Source organism: Ochotona princeps, chromosome 8, assembly GCF_030435755.1.
Source record: "Ochotona princeps isolate mOchPri1 chromosome 8, mOchPri1.hap1, whole genome shotgun sequence".
In the NCBI taxonomy this organism is placed as follows: Eukaryota; Metazoa; Chordata; class Mammalia; order Lagomorpha; family Ochotonidae; genus Ochotona; species Ochotona princeps.
Window position 1 is genome coordinate 4066688 of NC_080839.1, and position 8772 is coordinate 4075459.

General features: G+C 44.8%; 1 non-coding gene across 1 annotated transcript; it reads left to right on the forward strand.

The window, feature by feature from the left end:
* Positions 1-3994: 3994 nt before the first annotated feature.
* Positions 3995-4158, forward strand: LOC118760786 (U1 spliceosomal RNA). The gene has a single exon (XR_004996992.2). It is a non-coding gene; the product is annotated as a U1 spliceosomal RNA (small nuclear RNA).
* Positions 4159-8772: the final 4614 nt, after the last annotated feature.

Consider the following 8772-nt stretch of genomic DNA (forward strand, 5'->3'; position numbering starts at 1 on the left):
TTAAGTTCCTTTCATGTTTCATAGCCACAACCATCTCCCCTAAAAAGAAGATTGATATTAAGAGAATGAGAGAACACCTGCCAGCTTCCAGGAACCTTACCAGCAGCCCTATTCCCACCGTGCGCTAAACAAGGCATTCCACAAGGGCCGCACGTGGCCAGGGCAGCTGCTCCTGCTCTGGGGTGCCCTCTTAACCCCAGCTGGTGCAAAAGACATGTCTCTATTGGCAAAGCATGGAAACAAACGCAGCAGCCAGGGAGAGGTCAGGCAAGGGCTTTAACCCAAGCTGCAAGGTGAAACCATGCCAAGGGGAGGAAAGCTGCTCCCCAGACAGGTGTCTCCGATGTCCCCAACGGACAGATGGGGCCATGCGCCAGATTAAACAGCAGGCTCTTGTGTGTCCTTCAAGCTGTGTCCAGTTAACAGTCTCTGCCACACACACGCGGGGCTTGCAACAGTCAGATGCGGTTGAGGTGGCCAGTAAGACAAGGCGGATCAGCAGAACCCAGAACACTTCAAGGACAAACCAATCCAGCTTCACTCAGGGAAGATTTGTTATCATTCTCCGTGGAGGATGGAACCCTCCCCTCTATCCACTTCCTGACTTAATTTAGAGCAGACATTCCTAGCTGCCCATCACCAGTAGGCCACCATCAACAACTATTTCATTTTTATTTTACAACATACAAATTATCTTACCTGATCGTATATTATCTGATATTTATATTTCATAATTTACAAATCATCTGATTCAAAAGAACTTCCATTTTTTATGCCAAAATTGTATGAAAAATGACCAAATAATGTAATATGGATAAAGTTCCTTTTTTCCTTCCAAATTTAATCTTCTTTCTGAACTACAAAATACACCATATTGAATTTGACACTGTCCTGCCAGCTCGCTCTGAGATAAGTGTCTCTAGGTGGTGACCTGAGGCAGGGTGCGCAGAAACCTCCATCCCTGGCTGCTCAGCAAGGCCTGTGGTCTGCAAGGAAGCCATTTCAACCCAAGACTCCTCGATGGCTGTCAGCCCACAGTAAACTCAAGCCATGAGACACTGCTTGCCATCATTCGTTTCTCACCTCACCACTGCCCAGGAGCTGAGAGTCACTGGGCACATCTGTTCCCCCACTGGAGTTTCTTCTGATTTCTCTCCACTTGCCCTCACACACCCCCATGTAACTCTGGCAACACCCAGCCCTCTATCATGTGCTCATCAGCAGGAGCGGTGGCCCACCAGGGTAGTACCCCAGGTTCTCCAATTCCAGACCCAGATCTCTAGACTCTTTCTCAGCAGTCTGCCCTGCACTGTCAACTTTTGTGTCTGCTGGCACATGTTGCATTCCAGCCCACCCCCACACCCAATTCTTGAGTGTTCTTGTGGGTGCTATAGCCTGGACCGTAACGACTTGTTCCTGACCCCAATACCCATGAGTGTTGTTGAGTTCCATGGTCCTGCCTAGGTCAACCTGCTACCACCCCCAGCTCTGAAGCAAATCAGCTGGTATAGCATTCCCACAGGGGTGAGCCCACAATGCCCCACAGAATCTGCTCCCAGTCCCAGTTCTTTTTGAGCTGGTTAGTGTCATGGTTCAGTCTAACATTCCCTAGTCTAACGCCTGCCCCAGCACTCACCAGTGGATACTGTGGTATAGCCCTGCCAGGCAGGCCCCCCAGCTATGACTTTTGTGTGCACCAGCAGGTGGCCAAAGAATCCCAGTTCAGGTATCCCACATGGGCAGGTGTGTTGATTTGGTCCCAAAAGGTACTCTGCTTTCCCTCCGCTAAACCACATGCTCTCAGCCTTCTTCTTTACCTGAAAGTACAGTGCCCAGGTTGGTGGAATCTCCCCAGAAGTCAATCCTCACCTGTCACATTATCCCTCAGTAGTCCTCCCTCCCACACATCTCCCTGAACAATCCACAGCTCCTTAAGCCCGCTCCTCTAATGGTGTGCCATCCCAGCCTTGGGCCCTGCCTGCCTACCCAGGGCCCATGCATTCTTGCACATGGGTCCCCAGACCCTGTCTGTTGGCATGCTAGCATCTGTTCCCTGACATATATTTTTTTTAAGATTTATTTTTATTGGACAGTCAGATATACAGAGAGGAGGAGAGACAGAGAGGAAGATCTTCTGTCCGCTGATTCACTCCCCAAGTGGCCACAACGGCTGCAGCTGAGCCAATCCTAAGCCAGAAGCCCAAAGCCTCTTCTGGGTCTCCCACACGGGTGCAGGGTCCCAAGGTTTGCGCTGTCCTCGACTGCTTTCCCAGGCCACAAGCAGGGAGCTGGATGGGAAAGCAGGGTTGGCGGGATGTGAACTGACACCCATGTGGGACCCTGGTGTGTGTGAGGCAAGGACTTTAGTCATTAGGCTATCATGCTGGGTCCCTGACATATCTTTTTATATATATATATATATATATATATATACACACACAATAGGCAACTGTGCTGGTGCACTGGTATAGTTAGCACAAATTTGGCATTAACCACGTCCATGAGGACCACCAGGTATGAGCTGCTTTTCTCCCAGCAGTGTAGCACTTGCCTAGGCATAATACAGCCTAGGCAGTTGCCTACAGCTGGGGTTTCACCATATTTTTAAGGGAGAAATAAAACCAATTCCACATAAAGTTTCATTAAAACTCTATATTATGGAAGATGCACCTACCAATTTTCTAAGGCCATTATTACTCCAAAAGTACACAAAGACCAAACTAGTAAAACAAACTATAGACCAGTATTTCTCATACGCATGGACAGAAAAACTCCAGCGAAGATTTCAGCAAATTGTACTAGATAAACTATAATACTTTTTTCCCTAAGTGAATATTCTCTATGGAATGCCAGCTTGGTCTAATGTTCCAAACCAAATTTATTATATCATCAAACTAAGAAAAAAACACATGCAGTAAGTCCACTTGACAAAACTCAAACTCTGTTAATAATAAAAGCTTTCAGTGAGCATCAGCAGAGAAGAACTCCCTCAATAGATGAAAAGTAACTTCAAAAACAAACAAAAAAGCAAATAGCACATCCTATAATCAACGTCAGCTTTAACGAATCACTTTCGCCCTAAGATTGGGAGGAATGCAGGGATGTGTAACTTCACCTTTGTATTAACCATTATAACTAGTAGAAATACTAACAATCTCAATAAGCCAGGAAAGAAAAGAAGGAAGGAAGGAAGGAAGGAAGGAAGGATGGAAGGAAGGAAGGAAGAATGGAAAACATTAAAAGCGTATTTACAACTGTCATTAACTTTATGTAAAACATTATAAATTGTTTACATAAAAATTGCCATATTTAACCAGCAAGGATTTAAAAAACAAAAAAGTTGATGGTGGATGCCGTAGCATAGGAAGTGAATCCTCCTCCTGCAGTGCCAGGATCCCTTTGGATGCCATTTTATGCCCCAGCCGCTCCGCTTCCAATCCAGCTCCATGGGCACAGCCTGGGGAAACAGCACAGAATAGCCCAAGTCTCTGGGGCCCTGCAGCCAGATGGGAGACCCAAAAGAAGCTTTATGTTCCTGGCTCTGGATTAGCTCAGCTCCAGCCATTGCAGCCATTTTGGGAATGAACCACGGATTGGAAGATCTTTTTCCCTAACTTCCCTCTGTGTAACTCTGCCTTTCAAACAATAACAAATCAGTCTTCCAAAATATCACACAAGATCAACAATATATAAAAATCAATTTTATTACAATGTGCTAGCAATGAACAGTTTGAAAGTAAAGTGTAAAGGGTGATATACAACAGCAAAGAATAAGAAATAGGAATACATTTAACAAAACAGAGTGAGGCATTTATAGTGAACAGGATGAAAGACTGCTGACAGAGATTAAAGAAGACCTGGATATGTAAATGAAGAGAGAGAGAGCATGCGTGTGGATCAGGATCTACAGCTGTAGTACGATCCCACACTACCCCAGTGAGCTATTATGTAAGATCTGACCAAGTGTCTCTAAGTTCTATAGAAGTACAAAGGAATGCTTGGCTGGCAGGGGAGATTCCGTGACCACACAGGTGGTCCTCCAATGGCAAGGCTCACCCATTGCACTCTGCATGCGCTGACCCCTGCCATTCCCCCAAATGTGGGCAACTTGACTGCACAATTTATGGTAGTGGGGGACTGTGTTCATACTCTCCCCTCATAAAAAGAAAAAATAAATGAATACAAGGGAATTAGAATATCAGAAGCAATCTTAAAAATAATAGAGACAGCTGATGTTTAAACTACACAGACAGCCTGCTGCACAAACAGAGCTTCCGAGGGACCCAACAATAGGTATGCTTATGCACCTGCCGTACTCCGATATACATATGTGTATGTCCTGTACACACAAATCAACGTCTAAGTGCATACCATTGTATTCAAGCATGCCTAGATGCATATCTAACCACTCACACACACGCATCACACATATGCACACCTTTGTATAACAAATGCGCATACCTACATACACGAATTACACACAAGTGCCTGTATTATCTGTATAGGCTCACACGCACACATTCTCATACTCTTCACTCAGTCTGCTGCTCCCTTCCCACACTGGCCTCCTCTCTTGGGCTAACAAGGTGTACTCCCTTAAAGGCATGGCTTATGTATCTTTGTTCGACTGTGTGCTCCAAGACCAGCAGGTTAAATCAAAAATGCGTAAGCGGAAGGACAAGTGAATTCTCTTATTACATTAGTCTCATGTCCTTCCTTTCTCACTTTCAAGTTAAACCACATCTTCTCCTAAACCCAGCCAGCTTGCTAAACAAATAAGGAAATAAAATGAGTGCATTAGAACTTCAAAGCCTCCAGCAATTTCCATGGACAAACAGTCCGCTTATTACCTTGGCTCTCATTTTGGGCTTTGGAGTTTAATCTATTAGACTTGAAGAGCTTTCGTTGTCAAAAATGAGAATACTTCACAGACACCTGCACCTTGAAAGCATGCAGGGGAGGTGTCTCTAAGAGCTGAAGAGGAAATTAGCTTTCATAACGGAAACATCTACCGGAATACATCAACAGCTCTCTTTCCTCACCTCAAACTGAAGCTATAAGAACATGGTAGAAAGGGCACAATGAAAGCATTTCATAAAAAATTAATCATTCTACTGAATTGGCAATGGTTTCGGTTTGGAGCAAGGTTTGGAAGTGGTGCAGGGAACATGGGATGTTTATGGCCATTACATTGTCATCGTGAACATGGTCTTCCTTCCAAGGACCCTATGTATGGCCACACCTCATATCTGTCATCGCAGAACATTCTCGTCATTTCAGAGCACTAGGGAAAGCAAACATGAATGCTTCGACAGAGCATCAGTCTCTAAGACTGCGCAGTGAAAGTGTCCCACTGGGATAAGGTCTTGGTCAGCATCGCAATCATGCTTGCCTTTTAACAGCCAGTAATTTATACTTACCACTAACTACAACAATAATTTGATCTTTCACTACTAACAGAGTCATTTTATTAGAAGAAATGTGAAATCATAGTATGTGTTTTTTTCCAACCATGAAACAAAATTGAAACTTAGCAACAAAAGACAATTTAGAAAGTATGCAGATATATAAAGAGCAAGCCGGATGATCCCAAATGAACCCTGGGACATTGGAGAAATGGAAAAATCAAAATACAACATAGCTTAACTTATGGGATGTATCTAAAAAAAAGAACAGTAACAGAAAAGATAATAGCAACAAATGACTATATAAAAAGCACAGTGAAATCAAAGAAGCACGGATATATCTCTAGGACCTAGGGAACAAGCAAATGAACAAATTTAGGGGGTGAAAACACGATGAAAATTAAAACAGAACTAAATAAAAATGACACAGAATGTTGCAATAAGGAATCAGGTTTCTGAAAAGATAAACACTTATAAACCTTTAGCTAGATTTTTTTTGAGATTTATTTATTTTTATTGGAAAGGCAGATATACAGAGAGGAGGAGAGACAGAGAGGAAGATCTTCCATCTGTTGATTCACTCCCCAAGTGGCCACAATGGCCAGAGCTATGCCGATCCAAAGCCAGGAGCCGGAAGTCTCTTCCCGGTCTCCCACGTGAGTTCAGGGTCCCAAGGCTTTGGGCCATCCTCGAGTGCTTTCCCAGGCCATAAGCAGGGAGCTGGATGGGAAGCAGGGCTGCTAGGATTAGAACCGGCGCCCATATGGTATCCCGGTGCATTCAAGGAGAGGACTTTAGCTGCTACGCTACTGCACTGGACCTAGCTAGAATTTTAAAAAGGGAGAAGACTCAAATCAAAGATGAGAAATAAGTGTTATTGCAATTGATAGCACAAAAGTACCCATTATAATAACTACAGGACAACAAATTGAAAAACTGATGTAATGGATAATACCAAAACTGAACTAGGAAGAAATAAACTTGAACTGATCAATAATGGGTGATGGGTTTGAAACAAAGCAAAGCCCAGAACTAGATGACTTCACGGCAGGATTCTGCCAAACTTTCCAGGAAAAATGAACACATTTTAATCTATTCCAAAAATTGGGAAAGAGATAATTTTTCTAAACCCATTATATTAGGCCAGCATTGCCTTCATCCTAGTTTAGACAAGGACACAGCAAAGAGAAATCCATGTATTACATGTTGACAAGTATAGACACACAAATTGTCGATGAAATACTAGCAAATAAAACTCAATAAAATCAAAAAAGGGATCATTCGTCCTGATTAAATGATGTTTATCCATGGATGCGTAGATGATTCAACATGTGAAAATCAATAAATGCACTCAAGAAGGGACAAAAATCATATGATTGGGGCTGGCACGTTGTCTCAGTGGCTAATCCTCCACTTCCAAGTGCTGGTGTCCCCTAGGGGCTGGACAGCCATGCCTCCAGCAACTAAGGGAAGCACCCACTTAATTACGTGGAGCCACCTGTGAGATAACCAGACTTAGATGAGCCTTGATTCATTAAGGGCCACATAGGCCGCTAAAGGTCACATATTGTTTGGCTGCAAGCTCACGTGGTTTCTTAGCAGCAATGAGCCATGTACAAATGGTTGGGTTTTTGTTACTGGGTTTCTTCAGAGAAGGCTGTGTTCCAACATAACCGGCCAGCAGGCATTAAAAAAATACAAGAAACTGGGGCCCGGCGGCGTGGCCTAGCGGCTAAAGTCCTCGCCTTGAATGCCCCGGGATCCCATATGGGCGCCGGTTCTAATCCCGGCAGCTCCACTTCCCATCCAGCTCCCTGCTTGTGGCCTGGGAAGGCAGTTGAGGACGGCCCAAAGTTTTGGGACCCTGCACCCGCGTGGGAGACCCGAGGAGGTTCCAGGTTCCCGGCATCGGATTGGCGCGCACCGGCCCGTTGCAGCTCACTTGGGGAGTGAAACATCGGATGGAAGATCTTCCTCTCTGCTTCTCCTCCTCTGTGTATATCCGGCTTTCCAATAATAATAATAAATCTTTTAAAAAATTCTAAAAAAAAAAAATACAAGAAACCCCAAACGCAAGATAACCCTCTTTTCAGAATCTGCAGAGGCCCAAGCAGAGCGTTTTCAGGACGGAACTTGGCGCTTCCGCCCTCTCACCTTCATCCTAGTCTTGGCTATGCAGTGAGATGTGCTTTAAACCCACTTTTAACATTTAGCCAGGGGTTTGGTGTTTGGCACAGCAGTTAAGATGTTGTGTAGGATTTCCCTACTTCCATATCCCACACCTGAGTGCCTGGGTTTGAGTTCCTGGTTTGGCTTCCAACTCGAGCTTCCTGCTAGTGCACATCCCAAGGGGTAGCCTGTCACTCACCTGGGAGACCAGGAGGCAATTCCCAGTTCCAGCTTCAGCCGGGCAACTGGAAGGTAAGCCAACAACTGGGACATCTGTGTCTCTACCTACCTAGATGTGTCTTTCTAATTAAAAATCAATAATAATAAAAGAAAGAGGAGAAATGCATCCAAAAAAATGTTTCAAGTTTATCCAGATCATGGCTGCCCTCCGGGAAGCCTGTACGACTCGCATCCCACATTCTGTGTCTGTCAGTGTGGGAGACGAAGTCCTCTCCAGCGGCAACCCGGCTCCCAGCGACTGTGCGACTGTGAGCCCCTCCAGACTCGCTGACCAGCCCCCTGATCTGCCACCAGATGGCAGTAGAACTCTCCATCTCAGGCCCTTTGCTCTGCCCTCAGCTGTGTATGCTCTCTTCCAGAAACCAGCCCGGCTCCCTCAGCCGGCTATTCGCCCAAATAGCATCTCTCCCTGGGGTCTTGTGAGACCCTTTATTTAAAGTTGAAGCCCCTCAGACCATGATTCCCTCCCCTCTCTTTGCCTCAGCAGCTGGAATCCCACACCTATCTGTTGTGCTAGCTATCTTGTCTCTAGTTACTCGGGTACAAGTGCCATTAGAAACCGTTTTTCATCTGCTTGAATCCCATCCCCGTGGCCTGTGCTGAGTGAATTCTATTTCTTTTTATTTTATTTTTTTTTTATTTTTATTTTTTTATAATCTATTTTATTGTGTTGTTGACAATCTTTACATAGTTAATTTCAGGTAAAGAAAGAAAAAGAAAAGAGAAAAAAAAAAAAGGTTCAGGGGGATAGGGAAGTGGGTAATACTATTATGTCCACATTGTTTCCATCTTGTATCTGAGGTAAAGGGGGATATTGAGGGGGAAGCCCCACCCGGTTTCCCGCCCACCCCGAGTCCCGGATGTGGGGCATGCTCTGAGATATGTGCTCGAGTGGTGTTAATAGTTCTCCGGTTATGAATCGCTGCCAGTTTCGCTCGATGAGGTCGTCCACTGATGA